This window comes from Triticum aestivum, chromosome 6B (assembly GCF_018294505.1).
Source record: "Triticum aestivum cultivar Chinese Spring chromosome 6B, IWGSC CS RefSeq v2.1, whole genome shotgun sequence".
Lineage (NCBI taxonomy): Eukaryota > Viridiplantae > Streptophyta > Magnoliopsida > Poales > Poaceae > Triticum > Triticum aestivum.
The window spans coordinates 565924442-565938686 of record NC_057810.1 but is presented as its reverse complement, the minus strand read 5'-3'; the positions used below and the strand labels follow the sequence as shown (position 1 = coordinate 565938686).

Genomic DNA, 14245 nt, shown 5'->3' with positions numbered 1-14245 from the left:
ATTTCCACACAATTATTTCAATCAGAACAACAAACAAATAAGAATTATCAAACCACATGCCAATTTTGGCTAATAGCACAATCTTTACATAATTCATTTCACCATTACATGTGATACTATCAGAACATATAACACCTACTACAAATATACTCCAGACTTCTTCTCTTCACTTTCAGGCTGGAGCTCTTTAAATGAGAGGAAACACCATTTCTGGATATGTCTGTACAGGCTGAACAAAGGCATCTAACAATTAACCAAAAGAGTTAGAAACAAAATAAAACAAATATAGAAAGCAGTTAGGGACTAAATCATGAAGCATCTCTCATGTAACATGTAACCATAATAACCACAAGGCATGAATACCAAAACTCCCAAAAATGGTTGTTCAGAATACAAGAAGGCATAGTTGTTGCATGAATACCAAAACTCCCAGAATGGTTCTAGATGTTTGAACGTAGAAAATGATTCAATCTTTGATGGTTCATTGAGCACGACACAAACGATTTAAGATAACAAGACATATGTTCTACACCAAATTTTACACAAATCAGTATCAATTACAATCTACAACAGACTTAAAACAAAACACCATAGCTTCTGCATCACATAGGGAATCAACACAATAGTATATGTCATGGCATCATGGCCCATCGAACAAAGAACAAAAGAAAATAATGGGATAGACCAAAGACTTATCTAGTCAGAGAAGATAGCGTTGATGCAGTTGCAGCACGGCTACCTCAAGACTGTGAATGTGGTGCCATGGTCGGGGTTGATGCGCTCCAACAAGGTAAGCATCATGGCCCCTTCGGCTCTGCAAGAATAAGAAAAGTATTAGCAGGACTAGCTAGCATCCAGAGCATGCATTGACTGGACACATTTTCCCATTAACAAAATGATAAGAGTATTATCAGGATCATTACCTTCCCTCTTGCTGAAGTAGCGATGTCCATTCTTTCTGCTCCATGGCTGGCCTAAACAAAATTGTCTTGAAGAATAGAAAGAAGTCTCAGGTTTATCAACCACAGCAAAACAACAGTGTGACCTGAAGAAGAAGAATAGAAAGAGGTCTCAGGTTTATCAAGCACAGCAAAACAGCAGTTTGACCATCAGTCATAGATCTGAATATAAAACAAAAGAGGTCTCAGGTTTAGACTGAAAAGGAAGAGCTAGTTATTTGGGCTTATTCTAGAAGCCACCAAAAGAATTGGCCCTTAGATTGATTACTGTAGGCGCAACACATTTTCTGGAAGAGGCATAAACATGACATGAAATAGATGTAGTATCATCACTACATGAAAGGAGCATTATACTTGGAAGGAAAAAACAACATTCTGTAAACACTACTTGAGAGGAAACTGTGCATTTCGTCCTTGTATCCATTAGTAGCAGGTATTTAGCATCCTATTTTTATCTGTATAAAAATCAGCATGGCAACTTGGTACATGACTCAATCTTTAAGCATGGCAAACTTATTTTGTATATGGCCGTGGACAGTGAAACTCCAATTACAAAATCAGCTATGCGTCTACTACATCAAGGCATGACATGGCAAAAAAATTCAGAATATGGACCAAACAAAAATGAATGAAGGTTCAACAACAGGCTACCTGCAGAGAAATGAATCCAACAGCGGGGTCTTGTGATGTGCATCGCCATGGTGATCTAGCTCGTGCCGCGGCTGTGGCATTGCCACGGCGAGATCCCTGTTTGGGCTTGCACGAGCAAATCAGGGCGCGCCTCCGTCTCGCCATCAGCCTCTACCTACAGTAAGTGTTTGTAGTGTGAGGCCATGTATGCATTTGTCTGAATTTGTGTGTGACTATTGCTCATTACATGCTGTGGTGGCAGGCAACGGTTACTACCATTTGCAAATCAAAAAGGACCACTCTATATATATGCAACAATTACATGATGTGGTCACACATCTCATACTGCATTATTTGTGCAGGGAAAAGGACAATGCATGTTGCATTATTTGAGTCTGTCAACTGAAAACAATAGTATTTCTGGCCATTGCTAGCTAGCATGTGAAAGAAAGAAAGAAAGAAAAATCACTAGTATTATATCTGAAAAATAACTAGCTAGCATGCTGCATTACAAGTCTACCAATTATCCACGCCACAGAAATAATGTGAATCGAACCACAACAGCAAATCAAATCCGGGGCTCACATGAGGACTAAGACGGCGCTCAGGGGGCGCTTGGGCTTGTTGGAGTCTTTCTTGGCCTTGCTCTTCTTCACCACAAGTCTACATCGCCACAGAAACAATAGCAGCAAAGCGAATCAGAACCCAATGCAAAACAACATCAGGAAAACCTAGGCATAACCACCATGGGAAATGAGTCCATCACCTAAAATGCATATATGCTCAATCCCCTTTCAGGCTATAGTTACAGAATATGCTCAGAGATGAGAATGCCAGAACCATTTTACATGTACCAAGCAGTGTCATATATATGCAAGGAGCTGCAGTGTAAATGCTACTTCTGAAAATAAGTGCACCACTAACAAATTCACATTGTCAGAATGATATAACTTGTTCAGCGTCAGCTAATCGTCTTAAATCATCATGGCAACATATAATCATGAAGCAAACAAGTATTTGCGACTGTTGTTAACAGATTCAATGTGAATGAGTTGAAATACTTATTCGCGGGCAATATATAATGGTGACCACTGCTAACAGATTAAAAGCAAAAGAGCTAAAATGCATATGAGCAGAGTGTCAACCCCATTGCAGGCTACAGTTACAAAATATGCTCAGAAATGACAATGCCAGAACCGTTTTACATGTACCAAACTCCATCCACCGGTCCAAATTGCTAACTAATCACTTCACATGAGGAGAGTCTCAACAAATAAAACTCGTACAGGCTACACTTTGAGAATATCAACAAATATGAACATGGCCAACTAAAAGCAGACCCCTTAGTCAGTCCCAGGCATGGATTTGGCACGCACATAAGCAGTAAATGAGGCATCTATGCTAGGTGGGAAGGGATCGAGATAGGAGGAGGTTACCATCTGGAGATCCCGGCTCTCGGAGGTGCTCTCGACAAGGTTAGGTCACGCACGGACATCATAGATGATGGGCCTCTTGAACCAGGGGATGACGATGTGAGTCCCCTCAGGGTAGACCTGCACAGAGCATGCACGCACACCCAGATATCAAACACACGCGGAAGGGACCCGACAAATCGCTCAAAAAAAACCCGGCCAATTTATCATGGCCACTTTGTTTTTTGACACAGCATCCCATTTGATTTGAGTTTATGCGATAGTTTTGGTGCTGCTAGTTATGTTAGTTAGACGCATAATAAAATTCATTCATCTAAGTACCACAGAGCTAGTCTGAAACAGGAACCGGCCAATTAAAGACGGCCTAACTGACCACCTACGCGTGCTCGTTGTGCCTCCTCTGATCCAAACAGTAAGCAATGCATGGAATACTACTAAACACCATCTGCCTCCTTTTGGAGGTGATAAATACAAAACGATCCAAATAGCCAATGACTATAATTCCAACTACACGCTTGACAACCTCACAGGAAGTAGTACATGGTGGTTCATCCATGCTTGGTTAATTCTTCACTTGGATGAATTAGGTAGAGCATGGAATGAAGTTAACAGAGCCTGGTCTAGACAAGTTTGGGGGAAATGCACTAACCATCTAGACAAGTATGAAATCTGCAACCTGATCCCCATTACACACTCCCAATCATCATCATGTGTCTAGTGTGTCCAAATCAAAATTAGGAACTGATCTCCAATGATCATGAAGGCGTTGTGGGCACATGAGAGAGTAGAGCGGAGGGTTTACATGAGAGAGCAGAGGCGCGGGCAGGGGAAGCCGACGAGGAGCTGGTGATGTCTGACGCTGGCGATGTCTGACGCGTGCCATGACCTGCCTGCGTGAGGAAGGGAACCAAATGAGGTGAGGTGAGGGGAGTGGAGGGAAGGGGAGGGGGGAGAGCAAATCGAAGGTGGGCGAGATGAGAGAGTACCTACTGACGGAGAAGTCGGAGGAAGCTCCATGCATGGGTTGCCCTTGGCGGCCGCACGGACGAGCACAGCAGAGCAGAAGCAGATGGGGGGAAGCAGGGTTGCCTTGAGGCCCTTGATGACCACATCGTCGGAGGACTTGTCCCGGCGCGCGGGCGAGCGATTGAGCCGACCTCCGTCGAGGTCATGGGCGGCCACTGCGAATCTGGGCCGCCTCCTGACCTGCTCGCTCGCTCGATTGATCGATCTCCCTCTTCTCTTCTCTTATCTTGTGATGAGGGGAGGGGACGAGGAGAGGGTGGGGGCGGCGCGGTGGGGAGGGATTTCCGGCCATTTGATTTAGCTCCAATCGGAGAAGGTTGGAGTAGAGGAGGCGCAGCGAGCACGGGATCTTCGAGCGCCCCGAGGGAGGAAGGAAGGAGCGGGTGGGGGTGGCCGAAGGGGGGTGGTCGGGGCTGGGGGAGGAAGGGGCGGCGACGACGGCGTGTCGATCTGGTTTGGGGAGGTGCGCGGGCGGCAGAGGGGCGATAGGAAGGAGAAGAGAGCGAGGCGAGAAAGAAAGGAGGCGGGGTGGATGGAAAATGTGCACGAGGACAAAAGAGCTAGGGTTTCGGCTTAGGTGGGCTTCGGGTGAGGACAACTGTTGGATCCAGGAGGATCCGACGGTGATCCGTCCATGATCCGCGTGAAACGCCCATGGACCAATCAAAATGCAATACACGCGTACGATGGCATGACCATCTAAATTGGTCGTAGTTAACCAAAAAATTGGTTGTAGTTGGCTAAAACTTTGTTTTCCATTTTTCAAGTGTTTAAAATGATTTTTTGTGAAGGACCTACAATATATTTATTGCAAAACTATATGAAATCAATTTTATAAAATATTAGGGCATATTTAATGTACAATTGACCAAATAGTTGGGTGTTAAAAGTTTTGATTCACCTCTCGTGAAAAAGACAAATTTCTGCCGATTCAGCTGGAAGCGGGTCAAATTTGAACTGCGGCTGCCTCATAGTTTGTTATTTATTTTTCCTAAAAATCATTTCTAGGTACAAAAGTATCTATTTAATCAGAGAAACACCAAAAGTTTTCCAAGATTCAACCACTGGCTAGGAACGGTCATGCCCGCCGTTTTGACCGCATTTTGGAACGGGAATAAAAAATTCAAAAAATTAGAAAACCTTCGCATTGTGTCATTATATGTGGCCAACTTACCAGAAAAAATAATGAACTTGTAATACGGAAATTATTTTAAAGAAAGTGCTCTCAGAAACGAGCTATCATGTGTGGAGATCAATGCCTTTCAAGCCAGATGATCAATCTTATGGCCACATTCATGGCATAGTTTGTTCAAATGATCTCATATTGTGCACAAGGGCGCATATTGGAATGGCAACAATGTTGCCTAAGGAAGTTTTCATTTTCTTCGGACGAAAAAATCATTTTCCATTTTTCGAGTGCCCAAAATTAGTTTTTTTGTGAAGGACCTACAATATATTTATTGCAAAATTGGACCAAATCAATTTTCTAAAATACTAGGCCATATTTAATGCACAATTGTCCAAACGGTTGGGTTTCAAAAGCTTTTATCCACCTCTCATGAAAAAGGCAAATTTTCGTTGATTTAGTTGGAAGCGGGTCAAATTTGAACTATGGCTGCCTCATAGTTTACTATTTATTTTTCCCAAAAATCATTTCTAGGTACAAAAGTATCCATTTAATCAGATAAACACCAAAAGTTTTCCAAGATTCAACCACTAGCTAGGAACGATCATGCCCGCCATTTTGACCGCATTTTGAAACGGGCATAAAAATTCAAAAAAATTCACAAAATTGGAAAACCTTCGCATTGTGTCATTATATATGACCAAGTTTCCAGGAAAAATAATAAACTTGTAATACGGAAATTATTTTAAAAAAGTGTTCTCACAAATGAGCTATCATGCGTGAAGGTTCATGGCTTTCAAGCCAAATGATCAATCTTATGGCCACATTCATGGCATAGTTTGTTCAAATGATCTCATATTGTGCACAAGGGTGCATCTTGGAATTCCAAACAATGTTGATTTGGGGAGTTTTCACTTTCATTTCACAAAAGAGCCATTTTCCATTTTTCGAGTGCCCCAAATGAGGTTTTTTTGTGAAGAACCTGCCAAATAATTATTGCGAAATTGGACCAAATCATTTTTATAAAATACTAGGCCATATTTAATGCACAATTGACCAAATGGTCGGGTGTAAAAAGTATTGATCCACCTCTGGTGAAAAAGACAAATTTTCGTCGATTTAGTTGGAAGTGGGTCAAATTTGAACTGCAGCTACCTCATAGTTTGCTCTTTATTTTTTCCAAAAATCATTTCTAGGTACATAAGTATCTATTTAATCAGAGAAACATCAAAAGTTTTCCAAGATTCAACCACTAGCCAGGAACGGTCAAGCCCGCCGTTTTGACCGCATTTTGAAACAGGCATAAAAAATTCAAACAAATCAAAAAATTGGAAAACCTTCACATTGTGTCATTATATATGACCAAGTTTCCAGGAAAAATAATAAACTTGTAAGATGGAAATTATTTTAAAAAAGTGCTCTCAGAAATGACCTATCATGTGTGAAGATTCATGGCTTTCAAGCCAAATGATCAATCTTATGGCCACATTCATGGCATAGTTTGTTCAAATGATCTCATATTGTGCACAAGGGTGCATCTTGCAATTCCAAACAATGTTGCCTAAGGGAGTTTTTATTTTCTTTGCACGGAAAATTCATTTTCCATTTTTAGAGTGCCCGAAATGAGTTTTTTTGTGAAGGACCTGTCATAGATTTGTTGCAAAATTGGACCTAATCAATTTTATAAATATTAGGCCATATTTAATTCACAATTGACAAAATGGTTGGGTGTAAAAGGTTTTGATCCACCTCTGGTGAAAAGCAAATTCCCGCTGATTCAGTTGGAAGCGAGTCAAATTTGAACTGCAGTTGCCTCATAGTTTGCTATTTATTTTTTCCAAACATCATCTATAGTTACATAAGTACCTATTTAATCATAAATACATGGTTTGGTAGCGATACGTCGAGGTTTGGACAGTGGCCGAGGGCCCCAACTCTAGAGCGCGTAAACTCGCATGCCCGCCGCGTGGTCACTGCGTGACCGTGGCGTTGCCATGTGTTCTGGGCAGCCTAGGCATGTCTAGTGAGTTGGGCACTCCCCAGGTAGGTGCTAGGAAGAAAATCACAACATAAGATTCTCACGAGGAGACCGATCGATGCTCAAACATGAATAAGCAGCCAAGTGTTTGATTAGCAGTACGGGAAATGCACATGGCTAATGGGCGTGAGTTTTGGCTGAGGATGATCAGTTACTAAGAAGACCGTCTTCACAAATTTTCAGCTCAAAAGGAGGAGCCTAGGTGGTACTTGCTTTGCAAAGTACCACACTGGACATAAATACGAATGTTGAAGCTGGGCTCAAAATAATGAATGGATTGAGTTGGCATTTGGTGGAGGATGGTTATTTGGGCATAGGAAAGCACTGTAGAAAATGGATAACATTTGGACATGCCAAAGTGGTACTTCCTTCACAAAGTGTTTTTCTGAACAGAATAGGAAAATGAATATTTTTGAATTATTTTTGAACTAGGCAAGGAAGGTTATTTACATATTTGATGAAGATATGACCCAAAGAATTTATGAGATTTTTTGGGAGGAATTTTGGGAATGACAGAAATATAGGTTGCTTCACAACCTAGGGCAAAAACTTCCACATGGACATGACACATAGGCAAAACCGATGAGGTGGCGCCTAGTCATAGCAACCCACCACAATGTACAAGGTTATGACCATCTATATTGGTCATGATTAGCTAGAAATAAGGCAGCAGACCAGTGCTATCTGCTTTATGACCATTTCATGTAAGGAAATTACGACCTTTCTGACCAAAATGGTCCTTATAGTTTAGGGTTTGGAGCCCCCCGAACAGCTTTTGACCAATTGGTCTGAAATGGTCATAGATCTATGATCAATTCTTCCAGGGTCACTGACAAAAGGTCACTAGTTGACATATTTCTTGTAGTGGTGCACCGTCTCCCGGAGACCTGCTCTGGACGGGAACCTTGTTCCTTCCTGGCAAGCGAAGCCAGCCCAGCACGCCCGATGGCGTTAGCCTCGATGCGCTACACGACACGGAGATCGGCTATGCGGCAAGATGCCTCGCCGACCTTGTTGGTAAGGTTCACCTCTCCGACAAGCCGGTCTCCGACGCGGGCACCGGCTGCCCCGAGAGCTGCCACGTCAGCCTCCTCGACCAGCTTCACGTCATCAGCGAGCCTGCTGTGGACCTGGAGTCTGTTGGCTCCACCGACCCGATAATCATCGACTTCTACACGGTGTCGCTTGATGCGTTCCCCACCAACGTGGTGGTCTACGACGGGCCGCCTCCTTGCAAGCACAGCAGCGAGAGCACCGTCATGAGGTGCTCGTCATCAATAGTGGCGAGCGCTCGGGCGGAGGCGCTCGAGACCCACTCGATGTGGCGCTGCGAGACTTGACGGCGCCCATCCCAGAAGACGCAGACGCTGAGACGCTGGAAGCACGCCGCGTTCAGCTCCTCGAGAGCGCTGGCCGATTGGCCAGCGTGTGATGCCTCTCGGACGCCTATCGGTGCGAGATGGGCCGGGCCATTGGCGGCACGCTGGCTCCTGAGGGGCCTAGCCACATTGGCTCAATCTGGCAGCGTGGCCAGTATGTTCGGGGCAGAACGCCCCATCTACGCCACACCTGCAGAGAACATCCGGGCCGCCCAGGCAGTGACGGACGAGCTGGACAAGTACGAGGGCGACAAGCATCGCCACATGACGGAGCGAGTCCAGCAACTCCTAGACGTGGCCGCCGCGCAGCACGAAGCCGGTTGCCACGCTGAAGTGCCCACCCCGCGGAACGATGAACCGCCCCTTCGCCAGGACCACGGCGCGACATCCCGGACGCCAACTGGCGCCGCCCGCGGAAGACGAGGCAACGAGCCGACTGGCAGCCGCAGCCGGACTCGCCTTTCCATCGAGCGTGATGAGGACGGCCGCCCTCGAGTGGTAGAGCGGCGAGGTGACCCTCCTCCTCCGCCGCCTCGCGGAGCAAGGCATCCCACTCCGCCGCTTGTCACGCACCCGACACTCGGCGACCACCTTGGCCGCCGAGAGGGAGTTGGAGAGAAGGACGCCCGCCATCGGATCGACCACCTCAACCGATCCCTGGCGCTAGAAGAAGAAGACGCATTGGGCCCACCTTGCTTCGGCCCATGAATCCGAGATGAGCCCTTCCCCAAAGGGTTCACGCTCCCGAGAGATACGCCCAAGTACACCGGCTCTGTGAAGCCGGAGGACTGGCTGGTCGACTACTCCACAGCCGTCAGCATGGCAAATGGCAACAAGCGTGTTGCCGTGAAGTACATCCCGCTCATGCTTCAGGGCACCGCCTGGACGTGGCTCAACAGCCTGAAGCCCTGCAGCATCAACAGTTGGGTTGATTTCACCGAGGCCTTCATCCGCAACTTCACCAGCACGTACAAGCGGCCTCCCAAGCCCCGACAACTCTCCTTGTGCGTCCAAGGGCCCAGCGAATCGACTCGCGTCTATCTCACGCGCTGGGCCAAGTTTTGCAACTCCTGCAAGGGCATGCACGAGGTGCAGGCAATCGAGTACTTCACCGTTGGGTGCCGAGAGGGCACCCTCCTCAAGCACCGACTTCTTTGCGACGAGCCTGCGACTCTCGACTAACTGTTGATCATCGCCGACAAGCACGCCATGACCGACTCCTCCATGAAGGCGGAAATCCTAGTTGATGCGTCCGGCAAGGTGGCACCTCAGGCTCCTCGGACTCCGGCTGGTGACACCAGTCGGCGACAGCATCCAAGCGACAACAAGCGGAAGCCCACCCAACCGGCTTCCACCAGCCGGCAGGTGGCGACAATCAAGGACCAGCAGCCGGAGGGGCAGCCGACACACAAGCGTCAGAAGGGCGGCAAGCCCAATTGGTTGCCAGCCTTCTCCTACGAGCAGACCGTAGATGCACCCTGCAAGTTTCATAGCAGCGTGAAACCGTCCAACCACACCACCCGGAAGTGTCATTGGCTCGCCTGAATCGCCAAGGTAGATGGACTCCTGCCTTCTCTGCCTGCCGGACCGCCGCCTCCTCAGCCCCAGCAGCCGGCGGCCTGACCAGTCGGTGCCATACAAGACGAGTATCCAGAAGAGCACAGAGCTTATGTTGTGTTCACCAGCGTGGCCGATGACAGACGCAGCAGACGGCAGCAACAGCAAGAAGTACAAGCAGTGGCCTCAAATACTCCAGAATTCATGCATTGGTCTGAGAAGCCCATCAGTTGGAGTAGGGCTGACCACCCGGAAGTGATGCCTTCTATCGGATTTCGGGTTCCAGCAGACCCTTGAGTTTCGAACTATGGGGTGCGCACGAAGATCTTTCCCCTACCAACTCGCGTCTCGAAGACTCCCAAGGAATCTAGGCTAGAAAGAAGAACACACAAGGGACACGAGGTTTATACTGGTTCAGGCCACCATTGTGGTTTAATACCCTACTCCAGTGTGTTGTGGATTGCCTCAGGGGCTGATGATGAACAATACAAGGGGAGAACAGCCTCGCGAGGGGCTGTTCTTGAGCTGGTGCGATGAACTGCTTGGGTGAGTTCAGTCGCCTCTCTCTCTCTCTAGTCTATGCGCAATCTGGATCTTCCCTCCCTCTCTACTGTGGTGGCTAGTCCTCTTTATAGAGGGAGGCCCTGGGCCTCTTCCCAAATAATGAGCGGGAAGGGTGCCAACAATTGGCCATTTTGAAGGGGAACATCTAGTACACTTATCCTGACTAAAGTTGGTCTTCAACAGCCAAAGACTCTGGCGGTGACGCCGTCTTGGGCTCCATGATGACTTCCATCCTGCCGCTCTGGTGGTCTTGGTCTTGTTGCACCGAAACGGTAACCTTTGCCTGATGCCTTGGCCTGTGCTTGCCCCCTTTGCACAAAAGGGGAAACAAGGACACTACGCAGGCCGGCGCCTGCCTGGCCTCGATCGTCATGGCTTGCGTCACGGGCTCCTCGCGAGGTGCCCTGCCTTTATCTCTCTGCCTCCTCGCGAGCCCACCAGATGAGGCTGCTTCCGAGGAAGCTTCTTGTCATCCGCCCCGCGAGGCTTGGCCCCTCGAGAGGGTCTTGAGCTTGAGCTGATGAACCTGGACTGCACTGGGCCTTCGCTTGAGCCACGCCACAGGCCGCAGGTAGGCAAGTCTGGACCCTCGTTACCAGAACGCCGACAGTAGCCCCCGGGCCCAAGGCGCGCCCGGACTTGGCTTAGCAGAGAAGCAAAGGGGCAAGTGCGAAGCACCGCGGGCCCCAATAGCCTGCGGCCTTGGGCACCGCGTGGTGATTGATTGGACGTGGGCGTCCCCGCTTCCCCATGATGCCTTGGCAACCGCACGACTTGACAAGTCCCTGCATGCAAAAATGGGTCATGATTACCTGCGATCGTGGTGGCCGGCGGTTGGCCTTCTCCGGCTATAAGTACGGAACGGTGCGAGCCCTTCCAGTCCGTCCCTTCCTGCTACTCCTTTTCTTCTTCTCCCTTGCCCTCGCTCCACCTTACGCCAATGGCGCCTATTCGCCAGTTTTCTGCAAAAGAGAAGGGAAAGTCCCCCGAGAGGGTCCTCACCTGCTTCCCCTGAAGAAACGGCCAGTCCTCTGCCGCCGAGATGAGGGTGCTCGGCAGGAGGCGTCGAGGCCCTGGTACGAGCGGCCATCGCCTGGGTTTTCGCTGCTCTTGTACACCCGAATCGAGGGCCCTGGAGAAGAAGGCGTTGAGCAACACCGACGGTGCCGCCGCCGACACCGGCGAGTTACGGCGGTGCGCATCGTTCCCCCTGGAGTCCATGCCGAGGGATCCTCTCGCGAGCTTGTGCTTCATGCCACCATGCCTCCTCGATCTTGGATTCGCCTTCCTCCCTCCTTCGCCTTTGAGATTCCGCCGAGGGGGGCTCGGGAGCTCTGGCTGCGGCACGCCGACTGCAACACCCCTGCGACTGAGGCGGAGGTCGAGGTTGTTGCCCCGGGCAAGGACTTCCTGACCCGCGGCTGGGGCGAGATCGCCCGGGTCCGCCGGACAGGGGGCGCCCTCGTAATTCATCTCGAATACGATGGCGCCTCCTTGCTGTTCTTCAAGGTCTTCGACGCGGAAGGACGCCGGCTGGAATGCTGCCCCAAGGGGGGCGGCCGGAGCATCGGAGTGGCAAGGACCAGGCCTGCCAACTGCTTCCCCAGCACCTCCTCAGGCAGCAGCGAAGGAGCCAGAGGATCCAGCGACTCCGCCGAGCTTCATGCGACTCCGGAGACGAGCGACGACAGCTATGAGCCCCTGAGCTCGCGTCGCGCTCGGAGCAGGGCAGCCGCATCAGGCCGCCGAGGTAGCTGATCTGGATGGGGTTGGCGCCGACGCCTGACGGCACACTGTTGATGATGACGTCTCCTCCGGAGGCATGCGTAGTTAGCGCTCCTTAGGATAGCACCTTTTGATCCCTGCGAGGAATCGAAATGACACCCCACGGGGGTATGTAAGGCGCATGTCATGTCTTTTGTGAATTGTACATCCTTATCATGAATCGATGCGAGATGCGTGTTCTGCCCCAGCTCGGCTCCCCCTTTCTTTCCTCGCGAGGGCTTGGTGCTCTACGCTGACAGGTCCCAGTCCCCAGGCAGGCTTCAGCCGTCGCTGGTATGCCAGGTCACGATGCCGTGGTCAAGGCCAGGAGGTGAGCGGCCCAAGGTCCAGTAAGAGCCCCTGAGTCATGATGCTCAGGAGGTCCCCTTTAGCGCTCAAGCAGCCTCCGCTGGGCGAGAAAGGTAGGCGGCGTCACCGTGACAGGGCTGCACTAGTCGTGGGATTAGCGTCGAGTTGGTTTAGCTTTTGCGTGACTTATCTCATGGGTTTGGAGTAGTCCTTCAGCGAGGTGCCAAGTCTGTGTGCCGGCAACTGGGGTGTTGCTGGGTCAGGCCCTCGTGGGCTTCTTCCCTCTTCCCCGCACTTTCCTTCATGCTCTACGTCCTCAGGTCCCGGCCCTCGAGCAAGCTCAGTCACCGCTGGTATGACAGGTCGCGATGCCGTGGGTCAAGGCCAGGGGTGAGGGCTGGAGAGCCAGTAAGAGCCCATGAGTCGCGATGCTCAGGCGCCCCCCTTTTAACGTGCAAGCGGATCATACGGGAGAGAGGGAGAGGGAGCTCACGACGCCTCCCACGCCATTCCTGAAGCGGATCCTGCACACCAATCATGAGGGGAAACAAGGTTTGCCGTTAAGGTTGCCAGCCAGCCATTGGTCGCTCCGAGGGAGTGATTGGGGCACTGAGTGCCTGATGAGGTGGCGCTTATGCGGGGCTGCCGCGGCCAGAGCTCGACCGCTCAGATTTGTCGGTGTTGCAGGGACGGATCCATGCGCAAGCGCCGTGCCAGAGTGAGCAGCTCCACAGGTAGGCGTCAGTTGAGTAGGCGAATATCTCAAGCAGCTTAATCATGAAGGAGCAAATCCATTTAGATAAATGCAGAGAAAGCGACCGCCACTGGGTCAGGCCGAGCAGCTTGGGGATAATGCAACCGGAGGGGTGCCCCCAACAAGGTAAACAAAGAACATGAGCAAAACGGATACATGCCGCAGGGACGGACCCACGCGACCTGGGAATGATGCAGCCCTGTGGGCGCTCCCATCTGAAAATGGAACTTTGAAAGATGTCACCTGATACCGCTGAAGATGAAGGGATGCTAAAGTAGCGGACGACGCGCGGTGAGGAAACCGATCCTCACGAGCTCCTGGGGCCAGGAGCCTCGGGAGGCTCCGGGGGCACAGGAGGATCTTCGAGGGCCATCTCCATCTCTGACAAGACCGCACGATGTCTGACCTCCTTAGCCTCCAGAATGCTCCTCAGCAAGCGCTTATGAGCGGCGACCGTGTTCGGCAAGCCGAGTGGCATGCGAACGTAGCTGTGAGGTGGACCCTCGCAACGCCCCACGCACGAAGGCCGGAGGCGCTCCTGAGACGCGGCTCGGTTGAGCCCTGGCACGTCGATGCAGACGTGCAGCCCACCATCCTCGCCTGGATGGGGGGCTGCGGTGGGTAGGCGGCGGCTACCGCGCATGACTCTTGACTCCTGTAGCTCCATAGTGTTTCTCGCGATGAACTCCTGAGGGTTTGGCCCTTC

General features: G+C 50.1%; 1 long non-coding RNA gene across 1 annotated transcript; it reads right to left on the bottom strand.

Moving 5' to 3' along the window:
- Nucleotides 1-477: 477 nt before the first annotated feature.
- On the bottom strand, nucleotides 478-4529 carry LOC123134425 (uncharacterized). Its single transcript, XR_006465642.1, has 7 exons — nucleotides 4009-4529; nucleotides 3825-3912; nucleotides 3026-3142; nucleotides 2175-2252; nucleotides 1611-1764; nucleotides 924-1045; nucleotides 478-814 (listed from the first exon to the last, which is right to left on the bottom strand). It is a non-coding gene; the product is annotated as an uncharacterized lncRNA (long non-coding RNA).
- Between the last annotated feature and the right edge of the window lie 9716 nt (nucleotides 4530-14245).